Below are 21,925 nucleotides of genomic sequence, written 5' to 3' on the forward strand. Positions count from 1 at the left end.
CAAGCAGCAGAGAAGAGCACTTTAAAATGGAATACTGCAGCACAAGGGAGCACTTTCCATAGCAGAGTAGATAATCAGCAAGGCAGTGCAGAACTGCACTTTATCACAGAATGCAGACTGCATGGCAGCAAAAGATAGTGCTTCAATGCTAGATAGAGGCAGTGCGGTGAGGTTGGCAGCACAGGAGAGCACTTTTTGTAACAATACAGACAAGTATTGTGGCAGCCTATTTACTTCCATGGAGAACTGATTAAATAACTCTGTGCTTAAAATAAACAATGACCTGAGGGTTTTTTTTTCCTTTTTAAGTCAAATATATACACAGGTTCCTCTCTGCCCATTTGCTTTTGAAGAATAGCACTCACTTGGACCAATTTTTGGAACTGGAGGCTTCCAAAAAAATGCTGTTCTTTAAAATATGCAGGACACCTGTAGCACATAGACTCTTCAAAAATGTCTACTACTCAGAATTCCTATCCCAAACATACATATTAGATTTGAGTATAGTTCAAACTTTAGAATTTTATAAATGTTTTACCCTTCCACAGCTATGATTTATATATTAACTGGATGTCTTAGAAATTTGTTTGAAAGTTTATCTAGAAATGTACTGTAATGTTAATTATGACTGGCCTTTGGCAGATATGTTAATGTATATGTTGGAGCCCTGAACGATGCCCTTACCCATCTTTAGAAACAAGCTCATGTTAAAAATGAAAACCGAACTTCTATGCTAAGAGGCATAATACAAAAGTTCTTGTCATTGCCAATTATTTGCCTTTCTTTGTTAATTTTATTCAATTGTTAGAATGAAATTGACAAGTAAATCAGGCAATCCTATCGATCTTTTCTCATAATCCAAGACAAGGAGACATTGAATTAAATTGAAAGGCAGCAAATGTAAAACTGAAAAAGGAAATACATAGCTAACCAGTGAAATAAATTACTACAGGGTATCATTGAGGTGAGAGCTTAGCAGGATTCAGAAATCTGCATATGGCTAAAAGCACATCCCACAGCTTCACGAGGCAAGATTTTTTTTAAAGATGTTTGGAAGAGGTACAAACCATCATGCTTTAGGCATAAATTGGTGCATGAGAGTTCTGCAGGTATTAACTTCCCATATTCCATAATTGCTTATTTAATGGTTTTAAGTATCAGAGGGGTAGCCGTGTTAGTCTGGTTCTGTAGAAGCAGCAAAGAATCCTGTGGCACCTTATAGACTAACAGACATTTTGCAGCATGAGTTTTCGTGGGTGAATACCCACTTCTTCAGATGCAAGAATGGTTTTGGGAATCCTTCTCCGATGCATCTGGTACTGACCACTAAGTGACTGGATACTGAACTAGATGGATTGTTGGACTAATCTGGAATGACAATTCTTATGTTCATATGATAAAGCAGCATAAAATGTAGCAGCAATATAAAATGTATGAATTCATCCCTACCTCTTTTTAGATTTCTGAAGGAGCAATGGGTGAAATCCTGGCCCATTGAAGTCAATGGCAAAACCCCTTTGACTTCAACAGGGCATGGATTACACCCAGTATGACTTCCTAACTTTACTACCATGTACATCTTATAAAAATGACTCATTGTTAATATCTTGTATGATTTTGTGAACGTTTCACTGGCATTTTAATATCTTATAAAGCATAGCATAAAATAGAATCAATTGCTAATTTATTTCAGAATCAGATCATATCACACTCTCATACATTTTGTTAAACGTATCATAGAAACATGGTATGCAATGAAGTGATTAGCTGTTCATACTGCAGACCATTCCAATGTCTTTTCTTTAAAAGAAACCTTGCCAAAATAAGCCATAATTGAATCTTAGCACAAGAAATGGGATTTTGGTTTATCATTATAGAAATATTGACTTGAACAACTCAGTGCTATCTTTGTCAGTTTGTGTTTTCCCCATCTATACAGTATTATAATGACAGTCTGAAAAGAAACTATTCAGCAATAAGGATTAAATTTATCATCCTTGCAGAATAATACTGAATATCATCGCCTTTAAAATAAGAAGATATATCAAAACTGAATTGTAGACTGGTTGAAATACTGGCCCTATCGAAGTCAGTGGGAATTTTTCCACTAGCTTCACTGGGACCAGGATTCATTCTTAGAGAACAAACAGGAAAGATTATTCAGAAGGAGAGAAAGCTGATGATTAGTAGTATATTCAAGTCTCATAATCAAATGTTCCTGAAGATCCTTAAAACAGGTTATGCTCTAATGGGAAATCAAAATTGGTAAATATTACAGTTTGTGATATGACTGATTCTCTGAAGTGAAATTAAAATAGTTTTTATATTGTGAATTCTGCATAGTGACAATGAGTTTGAGGTGCAACTCATCAACTATTGCACTGCAGAACTGCAACTATTCACTTTGACTAGTATGACTGGGATCCCAGTGGGGGCCAGCTGAGGTCGCTCAATTATGGTGAACGGCAAAAAATGGGGCAGACAATCCCCAAGCTGGTGGATTTTTCAATACTGAGATTTACCAAGTCAGCACAAAACAGCTTCTTTAATACCTCCCTGGTTGCCCAGAAACCAGCAACAGAGTTCCCTTTAAGTGATCCAGCCTCAGGCCTCCATCCAGGTACCCCACTCAAATATGATGAAGATTTCTGAAAAATCTTGTTCCATAATATAAAAAAAAAAAAAAAAGTTCTACCAATCCCAAAGGATTGGACACATTACCTTCCAAATTATAGAATTTTCCAGATCTTACCCAAATACATGCTTACAACCAATTCTTATTAACTAAACTAAAATTTATTTAAAAAAAAAAAAGAGAGGGTATGGTTAAAAGATCAATATACATACAGAAATGAGTTCAATTCTTGAGGTTTAGTTACATAGCAGAGATAGTGAGCTTTATAGTTGCAAAGAGTTTCTTTAGAATTTAGTCCATAGATTATAGTCCAATGGCCAATATCACCTTCAGGGAGTACCAACATAAGTGGGATCTCAATCTGGCAACAAACTTCCCCTGATGAAGCTTAATCAGATCTGAGATGGCAGAATCAGGACCCAATGGTCTTTTATACAGTTTTCTAGCAGCCACTTGATCATACAGTCCTGGGTAAACAATAGTAACCTTCTGTTTCCTAAACACCACCAGTAATCAATTACACAAATTAACATAGGGCAATTTATTCATTAGGCAGTCTATCACAAACTTCAAAGAGACATATAGACAATGATATTACTTCACCCAAGATTCATCTAAATGTTAATATTCCCTTTTGATCTCTGAATTAATAGTTATAGTGACAGACAGGAACTGTCTGTTTACATGGTTAGCATCAAAGATACACACAATTAATATTACCTCTAATTTCTAACAACATAGGTTTGCATTTCAAAGTTCTAGCATTGAATTAAGCATTGAATAGCCTTAATCACCATTTCTAACATGACTTTAAAGGTGAGCTCTGGGTCATTCAGTCTGCAAGCTGTTTAACCCTTTCTGGCAACGAGTTATATTTTGTATAAGATTTGCTGCAATTATATAGCAGTGGTAGCAACAATGGTTTGCATAATTATATTTTAATCAGATAACGTCACAACCAGTAAAATAGATTCAGAGCTACTAATGCATACTAAGCTTTTTTTGTATTTAACATTTTTAGGCACAGTTTCTTAGATTGTTAAAATGATTAACCAGGTGACTAATGAACCAGTTGTGATCTTGATTTGATTAAGTTCTGTACCTTTGACAGCAAAGTATAAAATAAATAAAATTATGCACTACAGTTCTTTAGCAACATAAACAGATTTTATTGCACAGGAAGGGTGCTCCATGCTGCATTGGCAGGAAGATGGATAAAATGTCCAGTAGGAAAAGATTAGTCATCTCTAATTTTGGTCAGTTAAATTTTCACTACAGAGATAAGGAGAGAATAGGTAGATTTGAGAATCAGAGTTAGAGACCAAGCAAATGAATGAGGTCACTTGGAGGATGATTATGGAAGGTTTTAAAAAAAAATCAAGAACCACCCCCTGGGATAACAGAGTGGGAGGGAGAGAAAAAAGCAGCATCAAATCATGTGAATGGGATTAAGTATTAAGAAAGGGCAGTCTCAGAAGCCTGAGGAAGAGAGTATCTCAAGGAGAAGTAGGTAGTTGACTGTTAAAAGCAGCAGAAGAGTCCCCGGCAAGCAAAATATCTTCAGTGAAGCAGATTAAAAAAAGCAGTCACCCAAACAAGATCCAGAGGAGAAAAGTATCAGAGGGGTGGCCATGTTAGTCTGGATCTGTAAAAGCAGCAAAGAGTCCTGTGGCACCTTATAGACTAACAGACGTATTGGAGCATGAGCTTTCGTGGGTGAATACTCACTTCGTCGGATGCATGTAGTGGAAATTTCCAGGGGCAGGTATATATATGCAAGCAAGAAGCAGGCTAGAGATAACGAGGTTAGTTCAATCAAGGAGGATGAGGCCCTCTTCTAGCAGTTGAAGTGTGAAAACCAAGGGAGGAGAAACTGCTTTTGTAGTTGGCTAGCCATTCACAGTCTTTGTTTAATCCTGAGCTGATGGTGTCAAATTTGCAGATGAACTGAAGCTCAGCAGTTTCTCTTTGAAGTCTGGTCCTGAAGTTTTTTTGCTGCAGGATGGCTACCTTTAAATCTGCTATTGTGTGTCCAGGGAGGTTGAAGTGTTCTCCTACAGGTTTTTGTATATTGCCATTCCTAATACCTGATTTGTGTCCATTTATCCAAACTGGACAGTCGCTACGGAAAAGGATACCAGTCAATGAATTGGTATCAGCTGTGCCCATCAGTTTATTCTCTGTCAGCACCTTATTTAAATCTTCATTTGTCACCTCCATGTCTTGATCTTCTCTGAGATAACAGCAATCTGTCTTAAGGGGAAAAGTGTATTATGTTTCAGCATGATGGGGGGAGGGGAGGAGGATATAATGTAATTTTTATACAGGAATGTGACCAGGTGCTGTCTTAAAAGCACACTACCTTCTGGTACAGCGACCATGCAGGCAGGCTACCCTCAGTTCCCTCTTGGTTCATTACAGTAATTTACTACCAGACTGTCCCCTCTTAACTCAATCCTTTTGTTTCTGGGCCAATAGAGGGAAGCAAGCATTGTTCCTGCTGCTAGTATCTTCTTTTTATGAGGGAGAAGGCAGCATATACAGCCTTCCTTCCCAGGGCTCATCATGGTTGGCAGGGAGACAGGGGAGCTTTGCCCCAACCTGCCCTACAAAGGTCCTGGTCCCAGGTCTATGTCTACCAAGCAATTAACATCTGCAACTGGCCCTGGTCAGCTGACTCAGGCTCACAGGGCTATAAAATTGCTGTGTAGATGTTTGGGCTTGGGTGGAGCCAGGATTCTGGAAAACTTCCTACTCACAGGGCCCAAGTGGGAAGAGTCCCATAGTCCGGCTCCAGCCCAGGCCCGAATGTCTACACTGAAATTTTACAGCCATGAAGCCTGAGCCTTGTGAGCCAGAATCTGCTGACCAGGGCTAATTGTAGGTGTTTAATTGCTGGATGGACATATTCTAATGGAACAGTAGGATGAGTTTCCACACACACACTAATTATTCCCTGGGATCACTTCCTCTCCACTCGTATCTGCCTGTGCTATTTCCTGGGCCCTTGTGTATCTCAAAATTCCCCAGACTTTATAGAGCCATGCCATGGAACAGAGGTAGGCTGACCCTTTAAAGGGGACAGACCACCCTGTTAAAAAAAGTATTTCAGTGTACTCCTTTCTCACCCCCATTTAAAATCCCACTTTGTGAATCTCAAACAGTCTTTTCTTTTGTGCACCAGAGGAATTGTTGTAACTTTTTCAGAGGGTCAGTTAAAATCTTAATGTAAAACAGACTGTACTTTTATGTAACAGGATTTTTCTTCAAAGCTTGAAAAATTAATTGAAATTTGAATGTGCTGCCTTTCATTTCACCCTATGTAATTATTTCACCAACACAATAATCATTACATTAACATTCAACTAGTAATTACTTATAACCTACAAGGTCATATTGTATGATGGCAGAGATGTCCGGGGGCATTAAGTCACATATTAATCCTGTTAATTTATTTACACGCTGACTGACTAAATGCTCTCGCAACTACATTCTGAAGCCAAAAACAATAACTACTGTACTGTAAGCAGTGCTGTAGCTGCTAAATTATACTGCCTCTGTTAATAAGGCCCATAACCAAAAACTGTCAATAGTGCAAGATTAAGTGACAGTAATTAGATTGTAAGTAAATGCAATTACGTCTGAGTTTTTACAAAGTTACATTTCCTAATACAGTAGTTATTTTAAAAGTTGCCATATTCATGGCTATTCAGCCTTTATCTGGAAGTTGTTTGGGCTTGATTATTACTAGCCATTTAATGACAGACTAAGCAACTATTGAAGATTGTTGGTCAAGTTTTCAGTCCACTTTTATCCGTACGTTGTAGACTATATAATCTTTTGAAAATAACAGCATGGGCTATTCAAGGAATCTTTCTGCATGAAGGTGTCCCTTTAAAAGGCAGATATTATGCTATGCTCTATATGATTTGATTTACCTACTGGGATGGAAGGGAAGGGGGAAAGAGAGAACAGTGTCTGTGAGATGTGTGGGCTGCTCTTTGGTGATCATGAATATAGCATTTGGGTCTTCTGCTACAAGCTGTGTTTCAAGTGTTGGTGGATATTTCACTCTGGAGATCAGTCCCACTAGGGAAAGAGGGAGGAGGCCTTTCTACTAGTCACCTACCAGGGTCACTTAAGGGTCATTAAATGACTATGCCAAAGACCATAGCCTTAATGGCTGTAGCTTGTGGTGGTCACTACAGTTACAGGGGATCACCACAGAATGGTCAAAGGGAGCCACGCTGAGGCCAGATCTACACTAAAAAGTTAAGTCAAGTTAGCTATGTCACTCAAGGGTGTAAAAAATCCACACCCCTGAATCATGTAATTAAGCCAAACTAACTCCCAGTATAGACATCACTAGATCAATGGAAGAATTCTTCTGTCAACCTAGTTACCACCACCTTGAGATGTGGATTAAGTACAGCAAGAGAAGAACTCTCCCATTGCTGTAGCAAGTATCTACACTGTGGCACTACTGTAGCATTTCCAGTGAAGTAGTCTGAGAGACCCATGGAGCCTGGGAGCCCTAGTTATAGATCAGGACCCCATTGTGCTAGGCTCTGTACAAAACACAGAACAAAGACAGTCTCTGCCCCAAAAACCTTACAGTCTAAGACAAGAGACAACAGATGGATACAGGTCGGCAGATGGGGAGTAAAAGGAAACAATGGGCCAATACTAGTCAACATGATAGGCAGTGGTACCAGCACACCAGTGTTAGCCTAGGTAATCAATGCCCATGTGTGAGCAGCTACACTACAAAACCCTACCCAAGTTATGGCATATCAAAGGCTTCTTTGTGCTGCAGTAAGCAGAGTTGATCTATGGTTCTTTCCCAGTGATTTCTGGGAGAATTTGTCTGTCTTTCAGGGCACATAAGAGTAATTATGGGGAGGCATTGGAGGTCTGTCAGCACTTGGATAATTTAGCTCGTGTCCTCATAGCAACATAGAGTAGGCCAAAATTCCCAGATATGTTCATATTAATGAAACAGAAAGCATTTCTGGAAAAAGTTCATAAATGGGTGGGTTTTTTTCATAATTTGAACGTGCTGAATCTGAAAATGGTGTTTACTAAGCGGAATTTTGAACTTTAAATAAAAAAAAAAGAAAATGGCTATCATTTGTAACTTTAAAAATAAATAAAAATAAAGGAGAGAAACATATGGAATATATCCCTAATTTGAGATACTGGGCTATCAGAAAATGCAGGGAGCAATTCTTGTTCAAGATCAAACTCTCTGCTTCCTCTAGTCACATGAGGATATGTACTTGAATTTTGTTGGTTTTGCAGTAAGGATGACATTTAAAATTCAGTAAACAAAGTATTTTTCAGGTATTTTTGATATGTGAAGGAGTTAAATGCACTATTATGCATTACACAAAGTATAATATACAATATAATAGAATATAGTTGATTTCCATAAGTTCTCCTCTTTCAAAAATATAAATTATTAGCTGGTTATTAGACTTAATCACTAACCTAACCTAAAGCTAACTTTTACTTATAATGTCAGCAATTTGAGTATTTATTTGGATACCTGTTCCATGGCATAAGCTACATACCAATAAATATTTGTTATTTATTCAATATTCATGTGGTAGTTAATATTTATTGTTATTGTCAGGTATTCCACAGACAAAACATGGAGGCAGTCTTGCACTTGAAGATTCTCCCAACAGTATGTTATGAACAATGCATTATTTGCTAACAAATGAAAAAGGACACCATTTTTGCTTCCAGTTAACAAGGACTGGCTACAACACAAGACAGAAACAGGGATTTCCAAAATATGAATGCAATCGATAAAAGAATTCTAACAGCTCTTCAATCTGAATGTAGACAACCATTACTTTGATATAAAAACTGTTATGCAATGTACACAGATAAAGGTAAAATTAGCAGAATTCATAAATTGATTTGAAGGAACTTTAATCAACTGGTAAGGGGGAACTCCAAACCCAGTCTTGTGTTACAGTCGCCAAAATCTCAACAGTGTTTTGGAGCAAGGTCCCCACAGTGAACTAGAGTCTTTTCATTTTCTGCCAGAATGGAAGTTTCAGACAAGTACTTTCTTCAGTAACAACATTCACAATGAACAAATACTCGAGACAACAAAATATGAACATGAGCTTAGTGTACGTGTAGCTGGTGTAAGTGACTGTATAGCCTCAGAAGAGAAATAACATTAATCATTATAAATATTTCTTGAGAAAAGGAACAAAAACTAAGCATGAAACCACTCATAGTAGTACTGACTTGACATTACTAAGTCTGGCTTAGTAATGAGTTAAACATTGTGCAGAAGAAGTCAGTGTTTTGGAACTTTCACAGTCATTGTTTTCTCACAAATGAACGTGAAACATCTCCCCCAGTTTCATTAGAGAATGGTATGGCAACCTTCAATAAATACTTATTCTACATCTTGATGGTGCTTATGAGTTCATTGTTTTATGTGATCAACCTCCTTTGGAGAGAGAATTCTGTCACATACCTTTCTCTAAATTGTTTGTCAGTGCAGGAGAAGAAAATTTACCAACCATTCCAGTTTACAAGACTGAGCTGGAAGATGAATTGCTCTCAGTGTTTGCAAACTCTGATGCTGGAGAAAATTACAATTGGCAAATTTTCATGACCGGGGGCATAATTTGTTTTGAACAACACAGATAAACATTTGGTGGCAGAACATGGATGTGGTGTGTTTCTTCATACTTTTCACTGGAGTTCAACGGGATGGAATTTGGGAGCTACATCTGTATGTCTTCAAAAGAATGCCTCTTTCTTTCACCGATATGACCACACAAATTATGTTAAATGGGATCTGTGTGCTTAGCAAAAATGAACCAATTCCCTCTGGTGTTACTTGAAGAGTTCCATAGAGGCAATTGGGTTGTGAAATGTTCCAACTACAGATCCAATCAGGTAGATCAAGACCACTTCCAAGAGTGGCTCAATGCCACTGGTAAAAAGAGGAGGAATTATAGGTATAAAAACAAAGGCCTCAGCACTCAGCAGATGGGCTATCTCCTATAATCTACTTGATCAAATTGCAGCCCAAACCAGAAAATTGTTCAGTCTTGGACTGGATGACTGAATGATGTGCAATGAATCCACACCAGCACAAAAGGTGCATGGTTATGTTGATGAAGCCATTCAGGGAGCTCTGCTGAATGCAGAAATATTTGGCAGGAGCAACTGAAAATCACAATGCTTTAGCTGCAGAAACGCCACATTGGCATGCATGGGACTGGTAAATGCAAGTGGGGTATCGGCACATGTAGGAACTGTTAAATTATGCTTGTCTAAACAGCATGCAGGACAAATAGTAACTATTTGTAGTAGAATAAAAACCATAGACACTTACTATTTTATTAAAGTTTTCTTACATTTTGAACTCCAATTTAGGAGGTGAAATATTCAAAATTCAGATTGGTAATTTCCCCCCCGCCCCCAGATTCAGTGCATTCAAGTTATGGAAGATATCATGTTTATCTACTTTCCCCAAAAAACGCCTCCTACATCATATTTTATAGAAAGAGTGCCCAGTCTAAAGTGGGAGAGTTACAAGCCGAAGTGGAGGTGGAACCCAGGCTCTAAGGGCTTGGCTACACTGGAGAGTTGCAGCGCTGGTAGTGGCTTTACAGCGCTGCAACTCACTCACCATCCACACTTGCAAGGCACATACAGCACTGTATCTCCCTGGCTACAGCGCTGGTTGTACTCTACCTCGGCCTGGGGAATAACGACTATAGTGCTGCTGATGCAGCGCTGCTCCGCCAGTGTGGCCACCAAAAGCGCTGTTATTGGCCTCCAGAGGTATTCGGAGGTATCCCAGAATGCCTGTTCAGCCACTCTGCGCATCAGTTCGAACTCTACTGCCCTGGCCTCAGGTGACCCGCCCTTTAAATGCCCCGGAAATTTTAAAAATCCCCTTCCTGTTTGCTCAGCCAGGTGTGGAGTGCAATCAGTGAATCTTTCCAGGTGACCATGGCTCCATGTGCCAAACGAGCCCCAGCATGGAGCAATGGTGAGTTGCTGGACCTCATCAGTGTTTGGGGGGAGGAAGCTGTGCAGTCCCAGCTGCGCTCCAGCCATAGGAATTACGATACCTATGGGCAGATATTAAGGGCCATGCTGGAAAGGGGCTATGACCGGGACGCGCTGCAGTGCAGGGTTAAAGTGAAGGAGCTGCGGAGTGCCTATTGCAAAGCCCGCAAGGGAAACCGCCGCTTCAGTGCTGCACCCACGACCTGCCGTTTTTACAAAGAGCTGGACGCGATACTTGGGGGTGACCCCACCACCAATCCGAGGACCACGATAGACACTTCAGAGCGAGGGGTGGGAAGAGGAGGAGGCGGGAGGAGGAAACCGAGAGTGAGGGTACTGGGGTGGGGGGAGACACCCCAGAGTCCCTGGAGGCATGCAGCCAGGAGCTTTTCTCAAGCCAGGAGGAAGGTAGCCATTCGCAGCAGCCGGTACTTGGTGGAGGACAAACAGAGGAGCGGGTTCCCAGTAAGCGGCTTTTATTTTCAGGATGGAAATTTTTCGGGAGAGGAGGGAGGGTTAGGGCTGCATGCATGCCTAGATGTGGAATAGCGTGGGCAATGCGCTTGCACAAGTTTATTGGGAGAGCCACTGTGGTCCTTGTCCCAGTCAGGTTAACGCGTCCGTGCCACTGTGCCGCGAGGGGTGGAGGGACCATTTCAAGAAACAGGCAAGCTGCATAGGGGCCAGGGCGGAATCTGCATTGCTGTAGAAGACCTTCCCTCTCTTCCCAGGTGACCCGCAGCAGCGAGATATCTTCCAGGATCAACTCTTGTGGAAAATGTTGGGAGAGTGTTCAGTGTAGGAGCCCCCTGCAGCTGTTTGCTTTCCCCAATGCACAGAAACCCCGAGGACAGTACAGCCCTGAAGCATTTCGACGTCCCCTACTGTGATCTTCTGGTCTGGGAAAAAAGTTCCTGCCTGCAGCTTCCTGAACAGGCCAATGTTCCGAAAGATGCTTGCGTCATGCACCTTTCCAGGCCAGCCTGTGTTAATGTCAATGAAACGCCCACAGTGATCCACAAGTGCCTGGAGAACCATAGAGAAATACCCCTTCCAATTAACGTACTCTGATGCTAGGTGGGGTGGTGCCAGAATAGGAATATGCATCCCATCTATCGTCCCTCCACAGTTAGGGAAACCCATTTGTGCAAAGCCATCCACAATGTCCTGCACGTTCCCCAGAGTCACGGTTCTTCTTAGCAGGATGCGATTAATGGCCCTGCAAACTTGCATCAACACGATTCCAACGGTCGACTTTCCCCACTCCAAACTGGTTCCCGACCGATCGGTAGCTGTCTGGAGTTGCCAGCTTCCAGATTGCAATAGCCACCCGCTTCTCCACCGGCAGGGCAGCTCTCAATCTCATGTCCTTGCGCCACAGGGTGGGGGCGAGCTCAGCACACAGTCCCATGAAAGTGGCTTTCCTCATCTGAAAGTTCTGCAGCCACTGCTCGTCATCCCAGACTTCCATGACGATGTGATCCCACCATGCAGTGCTTGTTTCCCGAGCCCAAAAGCGCCATTCCACGGTGCTGAGCATTTCCGTGAATGCCAGAAGCAATTTCGTGTCATACGCGTCAGGCGACTCGCTGTCATTGTCGGACTCCTCATCACTTTGGATCTTAAGGAATAGCTCAACTGCCAAACGTGATCTGCTGGCGAGACTCATCAGCATACTCATCAGCAGTTCGGGCTCCATTTCCCACAGAAATTGCGCTGCACAGAAACCATTCAGAGAGTCAAGATGGCACCGAACGTGGACGGAAAAACAGGGATTGCTGGGATGTGAAGCAATGCATCACGGGGCGTTGGGACAGGAAGCAGAATGACCCGCACCCTCCGCCCCCTTCCCACAACCCATGGTGCCAAATTGGGACGAGGTGCTCTGTGGGATAGCTGCCCATAATGCACCACTCCCAACACCGCTGCAAATTCTGCAAATGTGGCCACACTCCAGCGTTTTCCCTACACAGCTGTACAAAGACAGCTTTAACTCCCAGCACTGCACACCTGCAAGTGTAGCCAAACCCTAACTCTTTCCCCAGCCATACCAACTAGCCCAGGTTCAATGTACCACTAAACTCAGGTGAAAGGTGTGTGTGTGTGTGTGTGTAGATGGAAGGGGGATTAGGGGCAACAAACAAGTAAGAGACCCAGCTAACTCTTCAGTGAAGACATACCAAGTGATACACAGGAGGATCTGGGCTCGCAAGGAGAATGTTATTTGGTTCTGTTGTGTTCCTAATTTATCTTATAGAGAAGTATAAGATGAAATAAGACCAAATATGCATGTAGGCCATCCGTTTTAAAATCCCCTTTTCACTAATAGTTTATTCCAACTGCTAAATAAAGATACACTGGAGTACAGGTATGGAAGGGTATGTGCTGTTTAGAAAAGACCGATGCAAAGGTAAAGGTGGGGGAGTAGCATTGTATATCAATAATGAGGTGAAATGTAATGAAATAACTAGCAATGCAATGGATAATACGGAGTCTGTGTGGGCAATGGTCACATTGGGGAAGAAAACTACCAGAGCCTCACCCGGGATAGTGATTGGGGTGTGCTATAGACCGCCGGGATCTAGCTTGGAGACGGATAGAGAGCTCTTTAATGTTTTTAAGGAGGTAAACACTAATAGGAACTGCTTGATCATGGGAGACTTTAACTTCCCAGATATAGATTGGGAAACAAATGCTAGTAATAACAATAGGGCTCAGCTTTTCCTAGAGGTAATAGCTGATGAATTCCTCCATCAAGTAGTTGCTGAACCGACGAGGGGGGATGCCATTTTAGATCTGATTTTGGTGAGTAATGAGGACCTTGTTGAGGAAATAGTTGTAGGGGACAACCTTGGCTCGAGTGATCATGAGCTAATTCGTTTCAAAATTAATGAGAGGATAATCAATATTGCATCTGAGACTAGGGTTTACGATTTCAAAAGGGCTAACTTTACTAAATTAAGGCGACTAGTTAGGGAAGTGGACTGGACCAACATATTTAGGAATCTAAAGGCAGATGACGCCTGGGGTTACTTCAGGTTGAAATTGCAGGAGTTGTCAGAGGCATGTATCCCGAGAAAGGGAAAACGGCTCGTAGGTAGCAGTTTTAGACCGAGCTGGATGACCAAGCGTCTTAGAGGGGTCATTAAGAAAAAACAGAAAGCATACCAGGAGTGGAAAATGGGAGGGATCAGCAAAGAAACCTACCTTATTGAGGTCAGAGGGTGTAGGGATGCAGTGAGAAAGGCAAAGCGACGGGTGGAGATGGACCTAGCGAAGGGGATTAAAACCAATAGCAAAAGGTTTTTTAGCCATATAAATAGGAAGAAAACCAAGAAGGAAGAAGTGGGACCGCTTAAAACTTTAAACGGAGTGGAGATTAGGGATAATCTTGGAATGGCACAATATCTGAATGAATATTTTGCCTCGGTCTTTAATGAGGCTAATGAAGGGCTAAGGAATAGTGATAGAGGGACCGATGGGAATGAAGATATGGGGGTAGACATTACGGTATCTGAGGTGGAGGCCAAACTTGAACAGCTTAACGGAAGTAAATCGGGGGGCCCGGATAATCTTCATCCTAGAATATTAAGGGAATTGGCGAGTGATATTGCTAGCCCGTTAGTGATGATTTTTAATAAATCTCTAAATTCGGGGATTGTACCGTTTGACTGGAGATTAGCCAATGTAGTTCCTATATTCAAGAAGGGGAAAAAAAGTGACCCGGGTAACTACAGGCCTGTTAGTTTAACATCTGTAGTATGCAAAGTAATGGAAAAATTTTTAAAAGAGAGAGTGGTTACGGAGCAGGAGGCCGATGGCAACTGGGATAGATTACAGCATGGATTTACGAAAGGTAGATCGTGCCAAACCAATCTGATCTCCTTCTTTGAGAAAGTAACAGATTTTTTAGACAAGGGAAATGCGGTGGATCTAATATATCTGGATTTCAGTAAGGCGTTTGATACGGTACCGCATGAGGAATTATTGGTTAAATTGGAAAAGATGGGGATCGAAATGAAAATCCAGAGGTGGATAAGGAGCTGGTTAAAGAGGAGACTGCAGAGGGTAGTACTGAAAGGGGAACTGTCGGGTTGGAGGGGGGTTACCAGTGGAGTTCCTCAAGGTTCGGCTTTGGGTCCTATTTTATTCAATCTATTTATTGCTGACCTGGGAACCAAGAGTAGGAGTGGGCTGATAAAGTTTGCGGATGACACCAAGTTGGGAGGTATTGCCAATTCGGAGAAGGATCGGGATATCCTCCAGGGAGATTTGGATGACCTTGTAAACTGGAGTATTAGTAACAGGATGAAATTCAATAGTGAGAAGTGTAAGGTTATGCATTTAGGGATGACTAACAAGAATTTTAGTTATAAGCTAGGGACGCACCAGTTGGAAGTAACGGAGGAGGAGAAGGACCTGGGAGTCCTGGTTGATCGTAGGATGACTATGAGTAGGCAATGTGATGTGGCCGTTAAAAAAGCTAATGCGGTCTTGGGTTGCATTAGGCGAGGTATTTCTAGTAGGGATAAGGAAGTGCTAGTCCCGTTATATAAGGCGTTGGTGAGACCTCATTTGGAGTATTGTGTGCAGTTTTGGTCTCCCATGTTTAAGAAGGATGAATTAAAACTGGAACGGGTACAAAGAAGGGCCACTAGAATGATCCTAGGAATGGAAGGCCTGTCGTATGAAAGGAGACTTGAGGAGCTCGGTTTGTTTTCCTTAACCAAAAGAAGGATAAGAGGAGATATGATTGCACTCTTTAAATATATCAGAGGGATAAATACCAGGGAAGGAGAGGAATTATTTCAGCTCAGTGCTAATGTAGACACGAGGACAAACGGATATAAATTGTCAGTCAGGAAATTTAGGCTTGAAATTAGACGAAGGTTTCTAACCATCAGGGGAGTGCAATACTGGAACAGCCTACCGAGGGAAACAGTAGGGGCGAAGGACCTCCATGACTTTAAGATTAAGCTAGATAAGTTTATGGAGGAGATGGTATGATAGGATAACGGGCTTAGTCAATAGGTCAATTAAGTGCCACACTGGTAAATAGTACAATGGATCAATGATATGATATTCTTAACCTTTTTCCAGAGGGTATGGCTGGAGAGTCTTGCCCGCATGCTCGGGGTTCAGCTGACCGCCATATTTGGGGTCGGGAAGGAATTTTCCTCCAGGGTAGATTGGCAGTGGCCCTGGAGGTTTTTCGCCTTCCTCCGAAGCATGGGGCAGGGGTCGCTTGCTAAAGGAGTGGGTAGATCGGCTTATGTGGCCTGCATCTTGCAGGAGGTCAGACTAGATGATCATAATGGTCCCTTCTGATCTTGAATTCTATGATTCTATGATTCTATGATACTTTGCTTTTAGAAGGCTGTTGCCTATCAGTGGTGGCAAGTTCCTGAACAGAAGACATGCAGGTGCCCCAAACCTCCTTGGACCTAAAGGATGATAAGGTCTTTGTATACGTGGGGTAGTGCATCTAAGGCCTATTCTAAGGGTATGGCACAACACCAAAAAATGCTGTTTTCTTAACTTGGGTTAGCTAACATGGGTTAAAATAGCAGCTGAAGACCCAGCAACTCAGCATTTAACTTGGATTAGCAGGTCAAATTCAACCCCAGGTTGCCTGATGGGTTAGCAGCTTGACAAGTATTGGCTGATCATTTTTGTGACAATAAAAACTTGCACTGGATAATGCATACCACTGAAGTAAGGCCTATGAATAGGGACAATAGACGAGTTAATGTATATTCACTCCAAGAAATACTACTTAGCCTTGTTGGAGATTTGTGTTAACAGTCCTTTGGAAGATTGAAGAGTTTTCCCTATCCCAGGGATGAGTGTATTAAGCTGTTATATCAGTCATGTGTGGATACTTAGAGTAACAGGATGTACTTTTTTTTAAATTGTAGTTCTAAAAAACTATTTTAGACATAAAATCCCTATTCTGAAAGTGGGATTATGGAGTTCCATGTTTGTCTGTCAATAACTTCCAGAGCAAACTTGCTCAGTTTGAGCTTAGTGCTGCTCTTCTTGAAATTAATGGCAAAATTCCCCATTGATTTCAACAGAGATCCATAACAATAAAAATGTGGTGTTTGGTGAAATCCTCACCTCATGGAATCAATAGGAATTACACCACTTATTGCACTGTGGACAGGATTTCACCTGTTGTCTTTCCTAGCTGTCAGCCTGGGATGGGAACACCACATAACTCTGATCAAACTGTGTGTACCATAGGTATAATTGAGGTCCATCTGCTTTGCTTCATAGCCACAGCACGTTTGAAACAGAAACCACTGAGACAGTATGAATCCCATGTTGCAACTAGTGGCTTTTCAGGAGCAGAAACATGTTTTCATATAAATTCTAGACCAATTTGTGGGGGAGAGAGTTGGCTTTATCAGCATATAAGAGTGGGAACAACAAGCCCTAATCTCAGTACAACATCATAATTGACTGGAGAGCTCTAGCTACTGACACAAATTTTAATAGACTGTCTCAACTTACCATCTGTGTAATGGGCATAAAATAGGTGAGATTTAGTTTTTTTGAACGCTTTGCAATTCTTGGGTGAAGATTGCTACAGAAGAATAAAGTTTTGTTATTCAGACTTATTTTACCATCTCAAGTTACAGAAACAGTAATAATTAAGGCAACTGTACTGTAGAGGATTAATACATGCATTGCCAGGGCATTCTGTTGGAACGTATTAAGGCATATCACGTCTGTGACCTTCCTTCTTTCCTTACATATTTAAATTCCTAGATTCACTCTTCCTTTTATTCCAATAGTCTTGAAACAATGAACAAAAATACTTTTTACGCCATGCTACCACAGCTACAATAATGCAACTTGTTAGTGTAGACAATATAGTGCAGCCTGTCCTGAAGCCAAAATTTTAATTTGAAGGGGCAGAGGTTTCATCTATATGATTGTCTGAATTCAAGGGAACAAAACCAGAATGTTTTCTCCAGTATTGCTGTCTTCCAATTAAAATCCCCTGTACATTTCACTTCCACTGGATTGCCTCGTTCCATTACTGTCCATCAGCAGTCTCACTACAAACAAATAGTAATCAAGAAAAGGTTTCATGAGGAGCTTGACAGTTCCCCATGTTAACATAAGTTGTTCAATATGCTATACAGAGCACAAGGGGAAAGGGCAATTCCTTTGTTAAACAGTTACCATCTGAAACCCTGAATTAGGGAGGGACACACTTATTTTAGGAAAATGAAAATCAGACAGATGAGTACATCCCCTTCACTCAAACCTTGTTTCAGTTTAGGATAAATTTTACTTTCCTTCTTACCATGCTCATTCCCTCCCTAAATCCTTTCTATCTACCCATTGTCTCTTTCCCCCAGATTTATTTTCATACTCTGTGGCCCTTCAGTAGCTCCATGACTCCGTTCTGTTCTATGATCATCTGTATTCCAGTGGCACCTAAAGGTCCATGTGAGATCAACACCCCATTGTGCGAGGTGCTGTAGAAAACACATTGTAAGCTTTTCATGCCAGGGAATGTTTCTTACATTCTAAATGGACAAGATAGGAGAAAGAAAGTATTATTCCCATTTTACAGATGGGGAACCTCAAGCACAAAAAAGAGCAACTCGCCCAAAGTCACACTGACAGTTTGTGGCAGAGCTGAACATATTAAACCAGATCTACTTAGTACCAGGCCAGTGTCTTGACTGCAAGACCATCCTTCCTCAGTGCTAGAACTGGCCCAGAAATGGAAATCCCTTCCCGTGAAAAATTTCATTTCTGAAAAAACAAATGTTCATCCTGAAGGCCTCATCTGTGTGATTGTTTTTGTTCCTATGAATTCAGACAAAGGGTTATTCCCAGTACAGTATCTTAATTGACTTGAGAGCTCCACCTGTTAACACAAATCGTAATTAGACTGTTTCAACATTTAAAATGTGTTCTTGTTTTGTTTTTCCACAGGAAGGGTCCCCAAGAAAGATTCTGGTTTGGGAGAGGCAAAACACAAGTTTTTGGCTTCTCAGGAGCCCATCTGTGAAACTCATAAGAGCTGCCAGCCTGCTTGCTCAGAATCCCCACTCCCATCTCCAGGCAGCAGAGACCATGGTCACTCAGCATCCCTACTCCTCTTCCCTGCTCTGGGGCTGAGAGACAGAGCTTGGGACACTCAGCCTTCCTGCCTACCCCACTCCCCCCTCAGCTCCAGGAGCTGGAGAGGAAGATGGCTCAGTTTTCCTTTCATTTCCCTTTGCAATTAAAGATGAGTTTTCACAGAAATAGGAATTTTAGCACATTCTCATTGATCCCTCTTTGCTGCACTATTTAAATTTCAGTTTAAACTAGGGATATCAGCCACAAAATTCACTATCATCCAGTAACAATACTTTGAGATCTTCAAAAGTAAGGCACTTATATACATGCAAACCAATTTATAAATATTAGTGAACTAAGCCTCACAACACCTCTGTGATGTAGGGATATATAAACCTTATTTTCTAGATGGAGAAACTGATCTATAGAGAGGGTAAATGATATACTCAAAGGTCACAAACATGCCTGCATAGATCCAAGAACAGAATTCGGACTTCCAAATGTCAGGCTTCAGATATTCTGTGGAACTCACTGGCATAAGGTATCATTGAGTCCAAGGGTGTAGCAGCATTCAACAGGGACTAGCCATGTATCTGAGTAACAAGAACATTCACAGTTGTGATGGATAGGATTTGTTTAAAACGTGGAATACTCACTGACACTTCAGGGTCTGAGCCACATTCTAATGGTGATGTATGTGGTGGGTATTAGAGTAAAATCTTCATATTGGAATTGTTATTCCAAAATTGCTCACTATTGGGTTTCTTGCACTTTCATCTGAAGTATCTGGTACCTACCATTGTTGGAGACATCATGATACCAGATTAGATGGACCCAAATTTTGTCCTAGAGATTAACAAATTCTGTCTGTGTTGATGCAATTAGGAAGTGAACTTCAGAAATTATTCAAACATTTAAATCTGAGGCCTATTTCCTTGGGCACAGTAGTGTACCTCAATACCTGCTTTGGCACCTCACAGGGAGAGGGACGGTCTGTCACACAGCCATGATCTATGCCCTGTAGGGCTTTTTAAATCAAAATCAACATCTTGACTAGCACCCAGAAAGAAATGGGGAGTTGATGAAATTATTGGAGAACGGAAATAATATTTTCCCCCATGATTAACTTCTCTAACCAAAATGAGCATCTGTATTTTGCACCAGCTGTTGTTCCCATGTTGTCTTCAGGTTGCTCCACATACTGTGGACTGGGTTGCAATAGATTAGTCTAGAAGTCAGATGGCAACAGTGAGAAAGAAAAGGGCACCAGCAGCCAGTCAAATGTAGCTATCACAAGAAAACCCCAGCACTTTTGGGCACTGATGCCACTTATAATTCAGTACCAAGTAGGGACCCAGAAGCACACCCATATGGCACAGCTCTTGGCAGAAGGGAGGGATGGATCCCCTCACTAATGGGGCAGAGAAAGTGCTGCCACCATCACAACTGTCTTTCCCTATAGATCCTTCCCCTAACCCACTAACTTCACCTCCATCTTGTTGGGGATTAAGCTTCAACCACCTTGCCCTCCACCAAATCCCATTCTCAATTAGACACTAGGAAAAAAGACACCCAACCTCTTCTGGGTGAGATGAAAAATCAGGCTGAGTTGCATGTAATCTGCATTCTGATGGTGCTGCAGACTGTACAGTGAGACTATCTCAGAGACTATCTCAGTTCAACCAATGAGACTAATGCGGTCTCTGTGCCATACTGAAATCTCATCTGAAAGAGACTGGAATAGATCCAGATTCTGATCTCATGTTGGGTGTAAATCCACTGACTTCTGAGACAACTCTGGGTTAAATAATTTAGCAAGGATCAGAATCTAGGTAGTGTTAACAAAAGCAAGTAATAATATGGTGATAGCTATCTCATTCATTGGTAACTGGTTTCACGTTTTTTTATGCAGTTCCCTATCCAAGGGTTGAAATGTATTTGAATAAGAGAGGGAAGAAAAAAGCATCTTTACATAACTTTTGCTAGGATTTTAAGCTCCTAATGGAGATGACACAGGACTCGTTGAAGGGCTTTCTTTATGCTGCACTTTTCTTCTGCACAATGATAACTTGAAGTTTTGAACTGTGGGGTGAATACTGAATAGTCACATCTTTTTCTCCATTTTTTTTAAAGGATGATGTTCATTCAATAGCACAACACCAAAGGGTATATAATTATAAAAGGGTGAAAGAAGTTGCATTCAAATTACCCATGAGTCCAAATGCTTGGCTCTGTATAATTACTTTCAAATTATTTCTGTCAAACACGTGTTATAGTTGAGTTAGTCATTTATATTTTTAAAAGAAAATTAGGTAAATCAAGAAAGAACTTATTCTGAATTTTTAATGAGACTAGATCATTCTTTAAAAATAAGTCAGGGTTTTCAGACTGGAAATAAGATCAGCAAATTAAATACAATGAATATTCTGGGAGAGAGATTTGCAAGTTAAAGGCTAGAATTCCAGCACACAAATGCATAGCATTACTCCTGATCGTTTTTGAAAATGATGACCTCAATACATAAAATTGGAGATAAAAATTGTTTTCCTGTTAAATCTTTGCATGTTTTCAATTAATTTCCTTTGTTATGAATGTCTAGGCTGTCCTGCTTTCACATCTAGCAGAGACTGAAAATTCAAGAAATTATAATATTATAACATAAATGAAGACGGACTCATTTTCTGAAGCAAGATCCACATGTTCTAGCCCCAGTTAGGTCTACATCTGAGAAACCTAAATTAACAAGAAGTCCAGAAATTGCAATCATTGATACAGATTAATGTAAATCTTGCTTTAGTGTGTTACACACAATTCTTTTTAATCTAAATAACCAGAAAGGGCTAGATTTTTGGCATTGTGCAGAGGAAGGGAAAGGGGAGAAGGGTGTAAGAACCCTTCCCACACCCCTTGTTGTATACAATTGTATACCCATGCTCCAGGGAATGCAAGGTCTGTTCCCTGTATGTGCTTTCCTATGCATAAATCACTCCAAAGGGAATGAGGCAATTGGTGGTGGTACATCCTAATGAGTGATGCATCCTGTGCACTTCTCAGGTCCATGTGGGAGCTCAGAGATGATTACCTCTTTCTGGTGTTCATTCCCTCCTCTAGCTCCCGCTGCACTGCATCCGACACAGGCCTGTGCCT

The 21,925-nt window shown here is 41.2% G+C and overlaps 1 long non-coding RNA gene across 2 annotated transcripts in view; it reads left to right on the plus strand.

The window, feature by feature from the left end:
• LOC123355573 overlaps positions 1-18,798 on the plus strand; it is a 55,081-nt gene extending 36,283 nt beyond the window's left edge. The window contains exon 4 of one of the 2 annotated variants that reach the window (XR_006575154.1): positions 18,650-18,798. This is a non-coding gene — a long non-coding RNA (uncharacterized LOC123355573). Of the gene's footprint in view, positions 1-8,270; positions 8,461-18,649 lie in introns of those variants that run through there. The other variant, XR_006575164.1, reaches the window with a different exon arrangement.
• Positions 18,799-21,925: the final 3,127 nt, after the last annotated feature.

The sequence above is a fragment of the Mauremys mutica genome, chromosome 1 (genome assembly GCF_020497125.1).
Source record: "Mauremys mutica isolate MM-2020 ecotype Southern chromosome 1, ASM2049712v1, whole genome shotgun sequence".
Taxonomy (NCBI): Eukaryota; Metazoa; Chordata; order Testudines; family Geoemydidae; genus Mauremys; species Mauremys mutica.